Source organism: Ambystoma mexicanum, chromosome 4p (assembly GCF_040938575.1).
Source record: "Ambystoma mexicanum isolate Mex_15411 chromosome 4p, UKY_AmexF1_1, whole genome shotgun sequence".
Classification (NCBI taxonomy): Eukaryota; Metazoa; Chordata; class Amphibia; order Caudata; family Ambystomatidae; genus Ambystoma; species Ambystoma mexicanum.
Window position 1 is genome coordinate 546,702,353 of NC_090927.1, and position 20,459 is coordinate 546,722,811.

Consider the following 20,459-nt stretch of genomic DNA (forward strand, 5'->3'; position numbering starts at 1 on the left):
ACTGCACAGGATGAGATATATTTCCACACCACTGTAAGATAAATGTCCCCAATGCCTATTGCAATCCCCCAGTTTCCAGTATTTTAAAGTTTTGAATCACTAATACAACCTGAGGATTTAATCTCTTTGAAGGCACTGCTTCTCAATGTCCATGTCCCCTACTGTGGAAAGCTGAACAAATGAGCCCCAGAAGTGCCATGAGAGGACAAGTTAAGATCAGAAGAAGGAGCTGCGAAAAACTGAAGGGTGATTCACAGCCTTGTCCCCGGGGATCCTGTACTCAGGTGGCCAGGGAAGGGCCATCGCTTTTGGATCCCAACCTTGGGGGTGGACAAGTGAGGGAGGATCACCTGGGTAGGGGGTCCTCAGGCAGTGGGGGTGAAACACCTGATGGTGAGACATGGTATCCCCCTTTTCCCCTAACCCATCTAACCCCTATCCCTGCTTATTTTATAGGAAACTACAACTCCCATAATTCCTCCCCACTTCACATTAACAACACGACTTAGCTGAAGAAGATGAGGAATGAGGCTAGGAGGATTACCTCTACTGACTTGGAATGGCTCTGTCGCTCTAATGTGATCAGGCAGAGTCAGGCACGTGATACAATTTACATACATATGCCACGTGTTAACACTCCCTGTGAGAGGATGATGCAAACCAGGCAATTGAAGTTGAAGGCCAAGTGGCTGGTTGGCTGCTGCAGAGAGCGAGAGAAAACCAGGCAAGAATTCCCTTGTTTCGGGAAGCCGTAAGCATTTCACGACCAAAAATGAATGCGCGGGAAAGAGAAACATTCAAAGTGCTCCAAGGTGACCTGCTACTCTCCCGCATGAATGACAGAGTTTGGGAGGAGCAGAGGAGGCTATGGTAACGGCCATGACTGCTACGGGAACAGCATTGAAGATAGACGTCTAATTAACACACCGGGTGAGTTATCGAAGGCAAACAAAAGCCCCGTTTGTGTTAAGAGCAAATGAGATAGATGTAACAAGAATTGAAGGTTGTGCATGTGCTGATTAAACGCGTAACGAAGAGAACAAGGATTGAATACTGAGCAAAGTATACAAAGTAATGGAGTGGTCCAGCAAAATGAAGTTGCACATTCGAAAGTCTTTGTGAAATGTTCTGAGTAATGGAAAGCAGGAAATGAAGGCAAGAAAGTAACTGCAGGAGTTGATTGAGTGAAGGCAATATATATGAACTTTGACAATTGCCAAGAGGGCAAAAGTAAGGAGGACACCAACTTTGAAAAGGTGCCGAGAGGGCAAAAGTAAAACTACAAGTACCAAGATGTTTTGTTGTTGCTTGTGAACTTTGAGAAGTTCCAAGAGGGCAAAATTAAGACTACAAGTACCAAGAAGTATTGGTGTTGCCTGTGAACCTTGAGAGATGCTAAGAAAGCAAAAATAAGAACAGAACAAACTTTGAGAGAGGCTAAGAGTGCAAAAGTAAAACTACAAGTACCAAGTAGCATTGATGTTGTGAAGATTGTTGAATGTTGAAAAGGAGGTTATAGTGGTCGTGCAGAGGTCTATGTAAAATCCTTGCAGTTTCAAAATTCTTCTTCAATAAAAGGTGATAAAGACAAAAAGTGGGGAAGGTGACCCACACAAAGAGAAAGACAGGCTTGCGCCTGTGCTAAACTATGATGAAGTAAAGAATTGAATGTGAAAAGAAAGGCAGGTTCAAGCCTGACAGAGGGATACCTGTGGTAATGTGAAAGCCCATAACAGAACTTTGTATTTGTGTTAAGGTGGATGACGCCTATCAAATTGAATAGATGTTTAAAAGCTTGAAGCCCAAGCCTGAACTGTTGAATTGTATTAACAAGCCAGAGTGTGCAAGACTGATATAACTGGGCCATCCAGCTATCCTTTTTGAGAAACTCTCGAGATATTGTGCCTTTTCTTTTTGTATTCCTTTTACACATTTGTCATTTAAGAAGTAGGGCAAGGTTAGGTTATCTTAGTATAGGCCTTTATTTTGACTAGACTGACTTGGTGTCACGCGCTTCAAGCGCTCTCCTTGCTGGCGCCTGTGGAATAGATGGCGACTTATCCGCCATTAGCTTGTTCCATTCTTTTCTTGCACTTCCTGGTTTCTCGGTCTAGTTGTTTTTGTTTCACTTTCTTGCTTCTCTTCTTAAACCCTGCCTCTTCCTCCACCTGGCGCGTTGCAACCCTTGCTTTTTTGCTCCGGGTGCCTGTGCTCCCTCTGTTCCTATTCACCTTGATTTTCGGCTTGCCTTCTCTTTTCCGGGTCTCGCCCCGCTTCCCTTTTTTTGTTACGCTTTGTTTTTTCTCGCTGTTCCCCGACACCGCCTTCCGCTACGGTGCCGGTCACCTTACCTTTCCTCAGCTGTGTTGCTCCTTCCATTCTCTACCCGGCCGTCTCGCTGGAAACTGTCTTTCCCTTCTCCCCTTTCCTCTGCTTCTCCCCGTACTTACCTGTTGCTCCTCCTTCTCTTGTTACTCCTCCTCCTTGATCCTGGTCCTTCCAGGTAACGGTGCTTGGTACTCTGCACCTCTTCCGAACCTGCAGTCTTGCCGGTGCAGCCTTTGTGGAACTTCCCTTTGAGTTCCAGACCTTAACTACAGTCCAGCTGAACAATACTCCGGAATCTTTATTTCACCTAAGAATTCCCCCGAGCCACTCATCCTAATGGACTTACGATCCATCAACCATCAATGCACCAGATCCTTCGATAAGAGAGTTTTTTTTTTAGCAGTTGCTTTTTTCCTCTCGGTGGACCCTCCGGGGGGAGGTACCCTGTATCCCGGTCAAATTAGGGTACCAGGGTGGCTTCCGGCAGTGGACGGCCTTATCTCTTCTCACCAAAAATCCACAGAAAAAGAAAGAACCAAGAAGGGAACCATCTTCTGAAGAGTCGGGTGAGGAGGAGTGGAAAGTGGGAGAGCGTGGGAAGGCTAGACTTGACACTTGGAGTTGTTTATTATTTATTTTGTGGTTGATACTACTCACATTTTAGAGTTAGGGCCAGTTAGGAATTTCCCCAACCCCAGTAAACTGCAAAATAAAGGTTTTTGAAACTACCATCTATTGTGTCTGTGTCTACTGTCGATACCATGCCTTCCTTACATATGATGTTAGAAGTGGGATGTGATTCAATTGATGAAAGTTGAAGACCCCATGTTGATTATTGTTTTACCACCAGTCGGGAAAAGCTAGTTGTTGAAGCTGAAGCTTCACACCGAATACATACGATAAAGATTGCCCTTTTCTTACAGGCCCATATCGCTGCTAGAGTCCCAGATTTATTTTTTCAGTCCCAACTGTTACTTGATAACTTTTTTGAAAATCACATTATATTAGCATTTTACAACATAGAGAAGAGCACCGTAAAGAGTGAAGCATTGTTCACAACAGCGCACTGTCATGACCACAATAAGACTTCACTGACCCCGCTTCCCCTTACTTCCTGCCTGTCCCCTTCCAGCACACTACCCGTAAGACAACACAGAGGCAGCTAGCTACCCACTCCCTCCATTCAATCACTGGTTCCATCCGTCACTCCCCTTAATTGCCTTATTAAGCAAAAAGGGTGACCACATCTCTCCAACCCGTACCTTTGACTCATTAACAATATGTGTCATGTATTTCATTTAAATTACCCTAACGTTCTGTAGCCAGTCCTTCTCAGTCGGGATTCTATCCTGCTTCCAAAATTGTGCCACACAACTCCTAGCACCAACCAACAAAGTGCAGAACATGTGATCACCTTGTTATCCCCTCAGCCTCTTCCCACACCCCGAACAAAAGCTACCATGGAAACAGCCTTCAAGAAATACCATCAATCTCCTCAATCCACGAGAGGACCTCCCCACAATAGATCTGTTTACGAATGCATCCCCACACATATGATAGTTGAGCGCCCCCTTCAGCTGCAAATAGCGGAAAGGGGAGAGTTGAACAATATGGAGGCACTCCTCCAGTGCATCCATATATAGGTATTTCCCCTTCTCCCACATCTGCCCAGCTCTACTGAGGGCCACCTCATACATTTCCTGGAACAGCAGGGGCTCAGCTATCAGATTCCTTAACAAGGGGCCCAAATACAGCTAGGGGGAGGTGGGCTAAGTCTTAAGACAATGCATGTTGCCCCCTTCTTAAGAGATCGTCGACAACACTTCCAACACCGGGTGATGCAGGACCCTACACGGGATCTCCTTCTGGGGTACCCACAGCCATTCTCCCAGGGTGACTAGGCTCAAGAATTATCCATTGCCACCCATTGCTTCTCAGATTCCCGCTCCAGGTAATATATCAACATGCACAACTGGACCACCTTATAATAAGCTTCTAAGTCTGGGAGCCCTACTTCCCCCTCATCTTTTGAAAGCCATAGGAACTTCAGCAGCCTGCATTTAACCATCTCTAAAAAAGCGGGTCGGAACCACCACCGGGAGAATATGAAACGGAATAGGAACTTGGGGAGGATAACCATTTTAATACAATTTAGTCTAGCCATCCAGGATAAGTAAAGCCTGGTCCAGCGGTCTAGGCCCACTGTAACTTTTTCCCACCAGGGGAAAGTTGTACTAAACAGATCACCAAGATCCCTTGGGATCTCCAACTGCAGATAACAAAACCCTTCCCCGGATGCTGAAACCCAGACCCTTCATGTACTCCCCGGCCCCATCCCTCACCGGTCCCACCGGATAAGCCACTGACTTGCTAAAATGGCATATAGCAGGGTTGACAGGGGCAACTCTGCTGCATTCCTCTTCCTAGTCCAAAAACTTTGACTCCTCCCCATTTACTACCACTTTTGCCCTGCGCCTCTAATGAAGGGCCGATACCCAGTTCGCTAATTTCTCTCCCATTCCCACTGACTCCAGGATTCCTCTCAGGAACGACCAACTAACACGGTCAAAAGCCTTTTCGGCATCGAGAGACAGTATCAAAGCCCCTTGCTCTCTGACGACTGGTGAATGCAACACATGGAGGGTGTTAAAGAGGTTGTCTGACCCTTGCCTATTCCTAATGAAACCGCTCTGATCAGGGTGGATCAGCCCGGGAGATACCTATCCAGCCTGGTAGCCAATACCCACGCAAAATGCTTGGCTTCAACTTTAAGGAGAGAGATGGGTCTGTACGCATGGCATTGTGTTGGATCATTCCCTGCCTTTGCTATCACCACAATTCTTGCCTCCAGAAAGGAGGGAGGCACCTCTGCAATATCACTAATAGCGTTGAAGACCCTAGCCAACGGTCCTGATAACAGTTCCTGGAATTGTTTATAAAAATCAGCCGTATACCCATCTTCCCCAGGGTTTACCCGGTGTTGAATCTCCCTATGGCTGCCACTAACCAATCCGCTGTGACGTCGGTCTCTAGGACCGCGATTTCCCCTAGGGCGGGCTTTGGAATCACCAGTGCTTCCAGATATATCCTCAAAGCCTGGTCCCTGCCCGTTCTGTAGCCTTGTCATACAATGCTTTGTAAACATCTGCAAAGCATCCTGGGATCCCCTCCTGTGGTCCAACCAGCCCCCCTTCTTTGTCCCTAATCCTCTCAACCCTCCTATCCCCTCTGCCACCCTGGACCCTATTAGCAAGCAGCGACCCCACCTGGTCACCTTACTCATAATACTGTTGTTTAGTATACCTCATTTTCTTGACCACTTCACCTATCAATGTGTCATGTAGGGCCTGTCTCTTGTCCTGCACATCATGCGGCAGGCCCGCGCTATCCGAACTCCCCTAGAGTTGGAGTAATTAATCATAAACACTGTTTCTTTATGTACTGCTAAAAATACGTTACCAGAACTAATAGAGATTTTGACTATAGAACAATTCATTTACTCTCTTCCTCCCTCCTTATAGAGGGTAGACTTATAATTGAACAAGTCTACCCTTACCTTGGCCATTGAGACAGCTCAAAACCACTCAGATTCAAATAAAAACTTTCACTCTCTACATAAATTCGATGAGAGAAAAGATCATAAAAGTTCTTCGCGTCCATCACCATTCATATCGGAATGAGAGGGATATCTCCCCCAAGACTAGAGAATGGATTGGAAAAGATCGAGAAAAATTTGAGTTCAGAAAACCAAAATCTAAAATCAAAGAAGAGGGAAAGAAAGATGTGTCCAAAATGTCTAAAGTCCAATTGCCCACCTGTTCATGTTTGATGGGAGATGAATGGGAAGAACCAGAGGAGTATATTGAATTGGTTAGCTTTTGTTTTTATTCTCCTGTAGGGGTTATCCATGAAAAGGCTTCTATTAATGGAAAAATAGTATATGCTTTGATAGATTCGGGAAGTAAGCAAACGGCAGTCAGAGCAGACCTTGTCTCAACAAGAGATTATACAAATCTGAAATTGGTAGGAGTTACCTCCGTACATGGGGATAATAAGGTATATCCCAAGATACTCATATCTATCAATATTAGAGGGAAACAAACCGTCATTCTGTCATCCATTTGTAAGGAAGACATGGTATCAATAGTTAAGATAAGACACAAATGATGCACAGTTCAAGGGTGTTTTATTGAACCTTATGGGTTAGAAAATCACGTATCTGGCCCTTTATCTAAAGATGGGAGCACACACAACCATAAACTAATAAATAAAACAGTCCTCGTGATGTCTGTCAAAACAAAATGACCTATACAACAAAACATATTGCCTGCTCTTACACTACTACAACAAATATGTGCTGGGAAAGTATGCATGTAAAGGAAAACCGTGTTCAAAAGTAACGTACCAGGATGACTGAACAGTGAGGTTTCCTTCCCCACATTTTCAGCACAGGATAAGATGCCACACTCGAACTTTGAACACACTCTGGCTTCTCTGGCACGAGGATGCAGTTCGGGACATAAGCCAGGGCATTCTGCGATAAAGTCTCTTTACCATGCAAAAGTCTCTCTTTTTCGTAGAATGCCTTGGACACGCACAACAATAAAGTTCCTTTCTCTTTAAGGGTTTCATGTTCATAACTTTTTGAGTTAACTGTTCACCAGGGGTCTCCCTCAGGCAGACTCAGACCCCCTTTATAAATCATAGTTCAACAAAAAAGTTCACATAGGTCTCCCTCTGTCGGGCTCGGACCTCTCAAAAGAAAATGTTCACAATAGGTTTCCCTCTGTCGGGTTTGGTCCTCTCACAGCAAAAGTTCCCAATAGTTCTCCCTCTGTCAGGCTTGGACGTCTCAAACGCAGCACTTGTAGGGATTCCCTTACCCAACCTTCCAATCATATTAATTCACACGTCGAGCTCGGACCTCTCAAGCTTTCCCGCTGCCTTTCAGCTTCACAACCTTTCTCAGAAACTTTTAATTGGGCATACTTTGTCTGCCGGACCACTTCAGGTTCACAAAAATGGGCTCTTTTTCTTTCCCATCTTATTATCTTGAGCGTGATCTTCACTTCTTGGTAGCTGTTGAAAGCACTCAGGATGTTCCTTGCCTTTGTGTCTTTAGGTGTGGAAATCAAAGCTATCAGTCTCTTTGCCTCTGCTCCTCGCCAACTCTGCTGCTCACCCAGGAGCATGGCATGCAACTTTCTAGCACTTCAGACGCTCTTCTTTCTCTCCAGCTGGGTTGGTGTTTGTAGCCCTTGTGACTCTTGAGACACAACGGTTTCTCGAAAAGGGGATCTCTGGCCTGTAGATTCTTGGCACTAGCCCTCTGGCCTGTTGCTCCCCTCTGCCTGGCTTGTCAACACTCTAGAAGAGCTGCTCATTCTCATGCATCGCCTTGTTCTGTTTTTATCAAAAAGAAATGCCTCTGGGCCACAAGTCCTAGAATGCAACATCTTTTTTTGCTCTCACTTCGCTAGCTCCCAATTCTGGTACTCTGGCAATTTTGGGAGTTGCTGTGGGCCTTAATGAGATGTCCCCCTCAAAGGCCTCGGTTTCAATGCTACACCAAGGAGATGAGCCTTGGCTTGGGTATTGCCAGATAGCTCCAGCTGCCCCTGGTTTGGCTGCCTGGAAGCACAGCTCTCTTGCCACACTATAGCCTCTCCTGCACTTAATGGACCAATAATTTGGCAGCCTGTCCTACTTCTCAAGGTTCCTTCCCAGGATTCCTTCAGCTTTGTCTTGGCTCCTCTGGACAGCACAATCCTCCCAGCCTGCCCAACTCGCTCAGAGTGTCTCTGTGTGTTCCACCTTTTATACTCCCTGGGAGAGTCAACTAGCATCAGGTGTGAGTGGTTAAAAAGGGAGGCCTAACCTTGCCTGGCCTCCTTAGCGGGACAGAATGGAGACTTCCCATAGGAACTCATGGTACGTTGGTTCCTATGGGTCATTTTCATGGCTCTGGGTTTCCTCTTCCCAGTGGTTTTTGGAAAAGACAGTGTGGAGGAATTGTGGCAATTGTACTATTTCCGAGTGATCATGGAAAACACATGTTGGATTTTGTCAGGGTGAAGGGGTAAGTGTAGTGCTGTAGACAAATGGGTTTTTGGTAATAACATCCCATAATTAAGGGGGGATGTTGGGTAAGGATGTACTGGAATGGGGGAATACTGTGTCTCGCCCGGTGGTGTTCCCCCCCACAGTCTTCAATGGTCCCCTTCCCAACGCTCTTGGATCCCCCAGGGTTGGGATCTAAGAGCGTTGGCTGTTCACTGGCCTCCTGAGTCAGGGATCCCCAGGAATAGCATGAGAGCAACGCCTCAGGTATCTCACATAGCCTTGCCCTATAACAGCGGCCTTCCACCCAAGGACCATTAATGGTTGTTGTCTAGGAAGCTTTGGTGAAGAGGATTATTTTCCACTGGGTCCTTCCAGTACTTTATGCATTTTAGTGGCAAGTTCTATCTGCCTATGAGAATAGCAGGGTCTGTCTACAGAACCCTGTGTAAGTTCCCCTTCTGTTCTCCCAGGCGAGTCACCTTCCTCCTCCTATCTGTACAAGGTTTCAGTGGTTGACCCAGTCTCCCTGTGGTCTCGGTTCAACCTTTCCCAAAAGCGTTCTAAGTTACCATTGTCAGGAGACAATATCTCTGGGTCAGGGGGTCATAAGGGGTCATTGCTAGCTCATAGACTTCCCTTTCCCTTGCTTCCATCCTCTCCTCTTCTAGATTTGTAGGGCATAGATCTATAGGATGACCCCAGTCTCCACAGAAATAACATTGTTTTATCTGAAAAGATTTGATTTCCTCTAAAGTAGCAGTGGAGGTTCATTTACTCAGGTGGCCTAAAAATGTCTTGAAGGGGTTGTCATCTCCTATTTTCCCTATACTTTCCTTCGGGTCGGGTTCCCTGGGTACCTTGCTTTCTAAGCCTTCCAAGTTCTCATTCTCCTTTGCCCTTAAGATATTTGAACTAGGTTCATCCTTTGCATATTTCTTATGCCTAAATGAATGGTTGGTTATTAGTGCTTCCAATTCCGGCACTACATGATTTCGGACTTCTTGGGAGATTAAATTATGATCTTTTTTGGGCTTATCACTAGCATCTGGGTTTTTAGTGGTTCTCTTGAATGGAGAGTTTCACATGTTCCCATACACTAGGGTTCACAGTATCCACCCCTCCCCACTTGAATACCCCTAGGAGTGGAAGAAAAGTTGAGCAAAGCAAATTTTTGCTCATCTCCACAAGGCAGGAGAGGAAATATCTCCATACCCTTCTTTCTGTGAGGTAGGTTACACTGATTAAGCAAAAATATTGAAATTACTCTAAAGCTATAAAAAGCCGTCTTGTACAACAAGATGCAGAAACCATGCTGGGGATTCCAATCTTGGCCAAGGTGGGTGCTTTCTGGTCACTTGTGAGTGGTCAAGATACCAACTATGCCATATCACAACTGAATCCTTTTTCTGAGCAAGAATGGTTGTTTTATTTTGGTAAAAGATTTGGGCCTAAGTCTAACATCCAGAGGGAAGAGCTTGAGGTAAATCTGCTTAATATGAGCAACAATAAATGGGAACCCCCCTTGAGATTAATACTGCTATAGCCCTAATATCCAAATGTAAGGGGTCACGTGCCTTGGGGCCGAATGGCCTTACAAATAACACATTTAAATCAGACCATAATCTGTGGGCAAATCTTCTCTGTTATGGGTTTAAAGACATCCTTAGGTCAGGCATTACCCCACCATCATGGAGTACAGCCCATGTTATCCCAATCTACAAGTGCAGGAGTAGGTCGGATCCAAAAAACTACCGGCCTATCTCTTTATTAGATGCTGATTGTAAAATCTTTTCATCACTAATGCTAACGCAGTTGGAGGAGTGGGAAAAGCAATTACATCTGCTTAGCATATTCCAAACGGGCTTCCGTAAGGGCCATTCTACTAATATTAATGTGATCACCGTGAAATGCTTACAAGAGTATCAGTTGACCTCTCTGCCACATTTGATTGCGTCGATCGCAATATCGCAATAAACTATGGAACAAGCTGGCATTATGGGGTCTTCCAATGGGCCTTTTGAGACTTGTTGAGGGTGTTTATAAGAAAGCGGGTATTTGGGTTCGATTAAATCAGAAAGGCGAAATGTCAGAAAGAGTTCAATCTAACTGTGGGGTCAGACAGGGTTGTGTTCTGACGCCGTGGATCTTCAACCAATACCTGTCAGATGTGGCTGAGTGTCTGATGAAAGAAGAGTTGTTAGTTCCAAGATTAGGTCTTTGCAAAATTGTATGGCTAGCGTATGCTGACGATTTTTTGCTTTTTGATTGTACTCTGGTGGGTCTGCAGTGCCTCCTTGACACATTTTCTAAATATGCTAAAGAAAATGGTCTCATCATTAACCCGTGTAAAACAAAAATCCTCTCTTTCTCAAAGGCAGCACATAGGAACCTGCACCCAACTTGGATTCTTGAAGGTAATACAGTGAGTATCTCCACTAGTGTTACTTATGTGAGCTATTATGTTGGAGCAGATAGGGGCTTAAAAACCAGTTGGAAATACTCTTGCATAAAGCTAAACTCTTGGAAAGCCAGATCTTGAAAATTGATAGAAAATACGGAAGATTCTCGATAAAACCTGCTCTTATGGTCTATGAAGGGAAGATGGTTCCTAAGCTGGTATATGGCCTGGAACTGTGCTCTGGTTTGACAATGAAAAAGCTGAATGTAATAGAAGGTAGAGCCTGGAGACGGATCCTCCGTATCCCTAATGCCCTGCCCTTAGTTGCCATCCGATATGAGTTGGGATATACCTCTCTTTGGGTGCAAGTAGAGTGGAGGATGCTTACTCTATATGCTAAAATCATGGCTCCTACTGCAAAAACTCTATATGAGTTGATGGGTAACAGTGTTAGTTGCTCTGTGTCTCTTTTGAAATTGTAAAATAACTGTGAGACTATATTAAATAATATAGATTATAATTTGGAAACTCTTGTTGGCAATCCGATGCTAATGAAAAAAAGGTTGTTAGATCATCAGTGGATCTCAACGATAGAAACTTTCCGTTCCTATAGCTCACCGAGTCACTTGGCACATGAGCATAAGAAACGAGGATCCCGCTCAAATATTCTACTTCTTCTTCTTGCTGCTGTGGTTAAGTTGGAATATCCTACCGACTAATGATATTCTTTTGAGGAGACAGCAAATAACTCTTAAGGAAAGCGATTGTAGGTTCTGCCATTAACAACCTGAATCTGCTAAACACCTTATACTGGATTGTGTTCAGCTGAAAGAACTAAGAAACATCTTTCTAGGAACATTGAAGGATTTCTATGTTTGTTATTCTATTTATACAGTGTGGAAACGATGTCTAACCATACAAAATACACTGGAAGGTTTGGCCTTATAAGGATTCCTTAAGGGCATAAAAATGATCTAGAGTGCAAATGGGGGTTTTCTCTTAGAGGATTATTAGTCCTGATTAACTTTTTTTTATAAGTTTGTTTGGTACATTTTGCTATTGCTATTATCTGAGGTACATATTTTCCTTGTTCTCTCTTCTTTTTTCGTTTAAGAGATACATAGTATAATGTATTTCCTTCATTTTTCATTTTTTTCTTTTCAAGTTGTACATTGCACAAGGCATTATTTTAATCTTTGTGTCTGTTTTACATGGAAAAATGATCACTTTATTTGTATATTAATTTGTAAAGGTTTGATTAAAACAAATGCAATAAAAAAGAAATATCAAACAAAACATATATTCAAAAAGTCAGCGTGCCTAAAATAACACATGACAATCAATCTAATAACACATCCCATAATCTGGGTATTGATCTCGTAAAATCAGTCATATTCATATGTACAGGAATATCAGTGTAGTTAGTAACCATGTGATCAAATGCACTGTACTGGTTGACACACTAGTGTTTCCAGCTCATAGGACAACTTTCTGTGGTTTCAGTTTATATTCACATCAACCCCTCTAAGCTTTCTTCAGGACAAATAGCCCAAAGCAATGTAGTCTACATCTAATCTCCAACAGACTATGCAGAGATTTTCAAAAACTATGCAGAGATTTTTAAAAACAACACTTAGACTTCTTCTACTGTGTCTTGGGCCACTAAATATTGCTCTCCTGCTTATTCACAGGTGGTCTTTGTTGATATCTCTTGTTGAAACTGTTGGTTTCACACTGATAACAATATCAGCTACGTGCGGCACAAAAGGGGCCTCATTACGAGTATGGAGGTAGCCATGATGCTAAAAGAGGCATGGCTGCCTCCATACCGGGTTCCATGTCCGAGTCCAGCGAAAGGGGACTTACCGGGCCATAAAGACCTTGGAGGGCCCGGTAAATCCCTTTCGCGGGACCCGGACCCGGTAACATCCCTATTCCCATTTGAGCACCCATACTGCTCAATGGGAATGGGGAAGATGCTAACAACGGGCCTGTTAATGATGGGCCCGTTGTTAGCATCCTCGTCTGCTAGCGGGTCCCGCTGCAGACCTCGCAATAGGTCAGCCCGGAATGAACGGGGCCGGACCCTTACCGGCCCGTTCATTCATTGGCTGCCTGCCTCGTAATGAGGCCCAAGGTGTTCCTGTTGGTCAGAACTCGAAACTACCATCGGTATTTCCGTGATTGTTCTGCAGCATGAATCACAGGAGAGACACCGTCCTAGTCCTTCATTTCCTGGTTCTGCTACTTGGGAGAGATGCCGTCCTAGTACTTCATTTCCTGGTTCTGCTACTCATGTGTAGCAGAACCAGGAAACAAAAGACTAGGACAGCGTCCCTCCCACGATTTATTCTGCTGAAGAATCCCAGAAATACCATTGCTTGTAGCTCGATACCCGGCTATGTGGTGTGCAAGAGTGGGGAAGCATGTGCTCAATTGTGTGTATATTATTCATTCGGCAGACATTCCTCTCTCAGCTCCCATTTAAAATAAAAAATAAAAAGTTTTCTGATGTAGTTTGGTTATTTCAAAAGCAAATAATTTCAAATTAAAGATGGTGGCTTTCATTTCAGAAAATCCTCAACTCTTGCAAAGCATTCTGGGAGATATATACAAATTTCGTTTGCCACTGCAATGGTCACTTTTTTTTTTTTATTGGACCCCACCTCAAAAAACAAAATGTATTCCCATATATTCCCCACCCTCAAATGACATTGCTGAAAATTGGGTGTGAGCAACAACTGCACATGTTTCCCTGTAACCGCACGAACAAAAAAAAGTCCCACACTCATCTTTTATTTGGCACTTTATCACTTTTGAACCATTTGACAGATTTGCACCAAATGTTCCTTTTTTTTGCTACTTGGATGACCTATGTTTTAGCAAATTTCATGATGATTTGTGAAACAGACCAAACATTATCAGCCATAGATATTGTGAAAGCCATTGAATCTGGGTTTCTCCTTAACACTGCGGCAAGCAGATGGTGATATCGCTGCATCAAATGGGGTAACTTTCCTTTGCATTTATTTCAGTCATGCTGCCTAGAACATTTATCCCAGATGGCGTAGCCTTGAAAGACATATTAGTGTACCTCATTTTATGTGTATCAATTCCTATGTATTGAGTGGTAATCGGGCCTTGCTCCAGCCTATCTCAATACGGTGTGCGGTAACTGGTGCCTCCAGGATCACATTTCGCAGGATTCCCTCTCCACTGACTTCACCAACAGATGCCCCCTATGGCGCAGCACTCTGTGTCTCAGACTTCCGATCACTTCTCAGTGAGTTTCTCCTGTTTTGTAGCATTCCTTTCTATCTGTTTCCTGGATCTTTGTCCTCTGGCTTGGCTTTTGGACGGCACTCTGGATCCCAGGCCCGGATCCAGGAATTTTTATCTGGGTGGGCAAGGTTTGTGATCAGGAGGGCCAACCTTTTCTCAGATTCGTGATCCGGCAAAAAAATCTCTTCCTGGATCTGAAAAATCCATTTGCCCTTAATTTGCCATTAAGTTCTTTAGTCTGTTAGACTGCTTTATAAGGCAGAAGCCTGGATTCAAACCCAGGTTGTTAGGGCCAGGGTTGACATATTTACCCCCCAAGACTACTTGAATGTCTGATAAAGATGCTTGTTGGGACTACACTCCCTGGCAGATTTAAGACAAATGAAATCTTGGGCAAGGCTGACAGATGGTCCCGGGTAGGTGGGGCATGGGTGTGGATGGTATGGTGGGAGTCGTTAATCGCTGTCATGAATGCAACAAATTTTACATATTTTTTAAGTTGTCTTTTTCTACTATTGGAGCTGTATGTTTAGGGGTATGACTCTGGCTGGAAACAGCCTGGTCACCTCGCCGGGTTTTGCTGGCATGAGGTGATTTGCCCAGGTTCACTCAATTTGTTTGAATGGGAAACCTGATCTCTCCTTCCACCCGCTCTCCAGTACCCCTTCCACAGTCTTCTGCTCTCTTCTTCCATTATCCCCTTTTCTCCCGTACAGCATCATACGTCCAACACCCTCTTTATGTAATAAAGGTACAGGGTCAAGGAGCAGGTTAGCTTCAGACGTGTGTAGGTAACTATTGAAAAATCGCTCTGATCTTTTTTGATCTTTTCTCCCTGAGGTTTTGTTGTTTCACCAGATCTCTGGCCTTTCCTAACAGGAGTCAATTGTGCTTTCAGAATTACCTACGTCAGTTGTAACAGTAGCCAGGGCGATCTAAAAGCAGGCGCATTACAATAGAACGTGCATATTGTAAAATTAACCAGGTGGTGGGTAGCGGTGAAATAGAACGTGTACTGAATACAAACGGGGAAGGCAAGGAATATTTTCAGGGAGATAAACTTGTATCCAGTAAGAGCAGGTTTGAATTATTCTGGTTGCATTAATCAAGATGACCACAAGGTGGCAGCATAGATTAATGCATATTGTAGTGGTCATTTACAGTGCACATCATGACGTGCTTGTGTCACCGGCCTGGTTGTCAGCACGTTCGTTGCTGATGAGTCTGACATACACAAGTAATTTAAAGAAATTGTCAACATTCAAATGAGCTATTACGAATCAGAATGTCCACCGGATAACAAAGGAGACGTCATCAATGATGCTGTCTCGGAAATTAATTGATTCAGCAACAGCATTCGCGAGCAAAATTAGATAACATACGTTTATTTCCGCAGTTTCTCTTACAAAGCCCCGAAACACTTGCACAATGCATTTATTTGTATAACCTTTTTAAGTGCACATAGTTAATACATTTACACCTTTTGCACTCTAACAAACCTAATAAGTGATAAGAACATGCTGCGTAAAAACACAAAGACAGAATTAAATGTATATACAAAGAGCAGAAAATGAATACACCGGATGTGACGTGCCCAACGCTCAGTATCCGCCATAAAGTAGGCAAACAATGCATACAAATGCATCTCTCAATAACGCATAGGAAGAGGCGTGTGAATGGCCCCCAATACAATTCCTTGTCTGGGATTCCCGGGCCATCTTCCCTGAGCCTCACAGCCTGGATCTCATTCGCTACAATAAGGACCATTTTGTTCAAAAATGTACTACACTAATGACTACATTTGGGCGGTAAATCAGCGAATGAGGCCCAAAGACATTAAACAAGCCCACAATGCCCCACAAAAGCATTTCACACTGGCCTTTTGAGTCAGCAGTCGCCATATTGGCCGATAGGCCAGTCTTAAGGCTGCCAAAGAACCGTACACCCTGGCAGACATAAGCACTATTTCTACCCTTTTGACTATTTTACGTCTAACAACAGAATGTATATATATTTTTTGGTATGCACTATTTTGCAGTTAAAGCCTTGTTATAATTCTCCACCAATGTCCACAATTTCTGCATCAGAGGAGAGCTTTCCATCAGTGAGACTTTCATCTTTATTTTTTTTAAGTTGGCTTATGGAGATGTATATCTATATTTTGTCTTTTGCCATCACAGGCATGTCATGTTATGGGAAATCAACATGAGCGTGCACTGATTTAAAATAATAACAAGACGGCAAAGACAACACAATTCCCAATGTGTGATCAAAGGCTTACCGCTGTAGTTGTAGATATAGAAATACGCAGATGTTTTAAAATAGACTTGTTTAATTTGATACACACATGACAGTTCAGAGAAGGGGTGACGTGGGAGAAATGTGTGAAAATGAGGACTACTTATATTGTCGGAAGAATCACCTATGACCAACCAAAATGTATTAATGAAGCGCTGTTTGCTTACTGCCGGTAAAATAGCTCAGTGGGTTCAGTGCTCACTGCCGCTATCTGTGTGTGATCTACAGGTTGCAGGTTCGAATCATGGGAAGGCCAATGTAGGAAAGGGCGTACACAGCGAGGTTAAGGTAAGTTTCCAAGTTTATTTAAGCGAGCCCGCTTGCAAGATCTCCCTCCTAGCCCAAGCTCCCCCAACTGTCACCCACGCGTCGCGCGACCATCCCCTCTCAAACAACAACCTAAGAGAGAATGCTCACGCGACGCCGCGCTCACGAGCACACCCATCTCTACATATCTTCCCCCTTAGGAAAAACAAAAGCACATATGATATAGAAAACTAAACAGGTTTAAGAACTTAATAATAGAAACAATATAAAATGAAAAGATAAGCAAATGACCTAATAAAGAAACAATAAACAGTATAATAAAAAGATTCAAAACTCTTCAAAATGCAAACGTCCTAACAGACATCAATTTGACATCTTAACAAAAACTTGGTCTGAAATAATAGAGTGTCCTAGAATTTAGGACACACAATCTCTCATCCAGACCGGTTCAGACCTGGTCCTTTGTAAAGACCTTAACTTATCATCTCTGTTCTTATTCTGACACCCTCCTCCATTTTTAACTGACTCTTTCTCATTCTCCACTTCTTTCTCCACTCCTTCACTTCCACCATGCACCTAAGCAATTCTCTCTTTTGACCACACTTCTCCTCCTTCCAAAATCACCACGCTTTTCCTTACCACACTTATTCTTTTTGGTCCTTTAAAACTGCTTTCCAAACACTTGCTCACCAACCTGGATTCTTCACATACACCATTTCCCCAACTTTCCATTCAAGTTCCTTCACCTTCTCATGATTGTCAAAATATTCCTTGTTTTTCTCTTGGCTCATGTTGATAAGTTTCATAATCTGCTCTCTATTTAGCTTCACTACTTTGGCCATCCCTAACCATCCCGGACATAATCTGGTCCCTGGTCCTCTCCCTTTCAGGGACACAAATGGTGAGACTCCGGTCACCGAATGCGGCGTAGTTACATAGCTCCAAGTCCACATGTTCAATATCTCCCTCCGTGGCTGCTTCTTTCCTATTGCCAATTGTAACCCTTCTTTTAACCATCGATTGACCCTCTCAACCAGGCCATTAGCCCTCGGGTGGTACAACGCAGTCTTGATATGTTTTATGCCATAACTGCTAAGAAACTTCCTCATTGCTATCGACACAAATTGAACCCCATTATCTGGGACAAGCTCAGTAGGCACCCCTTCTCTAAGAAATATTTTTTCCAAAAACACAATGAATTCCTTAGCCATGACCTCTTTGACTGCTTTCCACTCAATCCATTTTGTATGAAAATCAACCAGTACAAACAAAAATCTCAAGTCAGTCAATATTATGTGTAATGTATTTAATAACTTGTTAATGTTCACATTACCACTCTTGCTCAAATTGGTGTGTGCACAAGTTCTGTTCCCCTTTTTATTTTTCACTTCTTCGTATTCAGGTGTGTCTTTGTTGACGCTTCCTTAGCGTTGTGCAACCAGAATATTTATTTCTAGTCTCTGTTGCCAGTGGGCCTTGTTTTATAAATGACGCTCCCTTAGCCTTGTGTTAAAATAGAGAAATTCCTCTTCCTCCGACACTTTGAGTGGACCGCCCCCCTGAACACACGTGTGCCAGCTCGGCTCTCCCTCCGCCCCTCCTCACCTTCGTGATCAGCTGTGATGAAGATGGAGTGAGCGGCAGTCACAGGCGCCTAGGTGCGCAGGGAGGGGCGGTCCGTCGATGCTTCAGGCGGCACTGCTGAATGCGCTTCCACCAGCGCTGGGGCCAGGCAAGCGGGAGACTCCAGAGCTCTCCGGCGGCCGAAACAACTGAGCGCAGGAGCGGCTCTGTCCTGTGCAGTTCCCCGCGGGCCCGCAAGGAAACTACTTCGTCGCCAGTGTAGGAAAGGGTGTACACAGCGAGGTTAAGGTAAGTTTTCAAGTTTATTTAAGCGAGCCCACTTGCAAGATCTCCCTCCTAGCCCAAGCTCCCCCTACTGACACCCACGCGTCGCGCGACCATCCCTTCTCAAACAACAACCTAAAAGAGAATGCTCACGTGATGCCGCGCTCACGAGCAAACCCATCTCTACAGCCAACTCAGCCTTTCATCCTTCCGAGGTCGATAAATGATTGCCAACTTCGGATGAATGATAATTGCATGTAATTAAGCTGTACATGCAATGCTTTGGCGAAAGCTATATATAAATAAAATATTGTTAACAACCGCCTACAATAGCATTCAGTTTAAGGTACTCCTGTCATTCAGATGTAGCAAATGTCCTCCATTAACAGCAAATGTGTGCTTGTGCTGTATTTTTCTACATACCAGTGAATGACAACTTTGCTAAATGTTTTTGCAGAACCTTGAAATGAAAATAATCAGTGTTTACAATCCTTTACAGTTTTGTCACATTAATGGTTTTTGTGCCCGCTAAGAGTGAAAATGATGCTGTACTCCAGGGCAAGCAGCTCTGCGGAGGTATACAGTACTTGGAGCTGAAGAAAATTCTCATAAATTCACATAATCCAACACATAGCAGGCAGGGGCAGAGCAGGAATTCTGCACACTACTCTCGCTGCACTCAAAGAGGAGCGTATCAGCAGTCTATTTTCCTGCACTCCCCCTGTTTCCCGCCTACCTAATGCCAACTACAGTCTGAGAAATGCAAAAATAAAAACATTATTTGGGACCCCCAATCAGAAAACAAATAAATCAAACTTGCATGTCTCCTGAAATACCTGTCAGGCATGATTCAGGACTGCCGGGGCCTGCTAGACCTGGTGCTGGCTGGCATTAGAGGCCTGTGGGGCCCATCATTAACTTCCAGAAGCTCCTCAAGACCTTCCTTTTCTAACTCTGCTAACTCCTTCCTCCCCCTCTATGACGGGCTTCCGGAGTGTTACGGGGTCCCAGACCCTCTTCTGCCCAGTCCTCCCACTCCCCTTACCCTCCTTTGCGTTTCCTGTTCTTACCTGCTCTCCATGGCACTTGCCCGTGGGCCTCCCCGTAACACCTACACTTCCCCCTTCACCTTCCCTCCCACCTTAGCTCATGTCGCTCCGACCTGCAATTCCCCGTCCCTCTTTCCTCGCACTTCTTGTTCAGCACCTGCACTATCCGAATGTCACAAGGCCTAGTAGGACCGTTATTGTACCTTTCTTCCTTGCCCCTCCCCCATTTATCTTGTGGCGCCTTGAACCAACTCTTGTTGCATAGACGCCCTGCAAATGTGCAATAAATAAATAAAATATATACATCTGTGAGAGGAGTGTATTTCTGCACCCATTACCCAATCCGCTTCTCTGGTTTCTGTGCCTTTAACAGCCTAACTAGGGTGTGAAGTATCCAGAGGCAAGGGTAGCACAGTGGGTAGGGCTGGCACTTGGGGTGATGATGCTCTCCTCTCCTCTCCTGTCGCTGGCTGCCCCACAGTGCTGTGCCATTGGAGCTAAGCCAGGCAGTAAAGTCACCGGGAGTTCCCAATCTCCACCACAAAGTGTGTGGAACTAGGTAGGTGGGATGCACGCGAGAAGGATTATTTATTTATTTATTGGATTTGTAAAGCACGCCTAACCCTCAGGCATCTGGGGGCATTAGTGCAGCACCTGCAGCACTTCCCTGTGTGACAGCACCTAGGCATATCATCACAATATGTGGGAAATGGTGCGAATAGCTGAGCTTCAGATGGCAATACCTGGCAGTTATAGGAATACCTGGGCTTTTAATGGTATTGCTGGTCCATGGTGTGAGCACCTGTGCATTTGAGATATAAACTTCAGCTCTGGTGTGAATATCTGGGCGCAGGATGGCATTTACCTGGCACAGGGTGTACCCGGGCAGATTGGTGAGATCATAGTAATACTTGGGAAAGTTGTGT

General features: G+C 44.3%; 1 protein-coding gene across 2 annotated transcripts in view; it reads left to right on the top strand.

Annotated features, from left to right (window-relative positions):
• ARHGEF10 (Rho guanine nucleotide exchange factor 10) overlaps positions 1-20,459 on the top strand; it is a 1,326,864-nt gene that overhangs the window by 548,939 nt on the left and 757,466 nt on the right. The window lies entirely within an intron of this gene.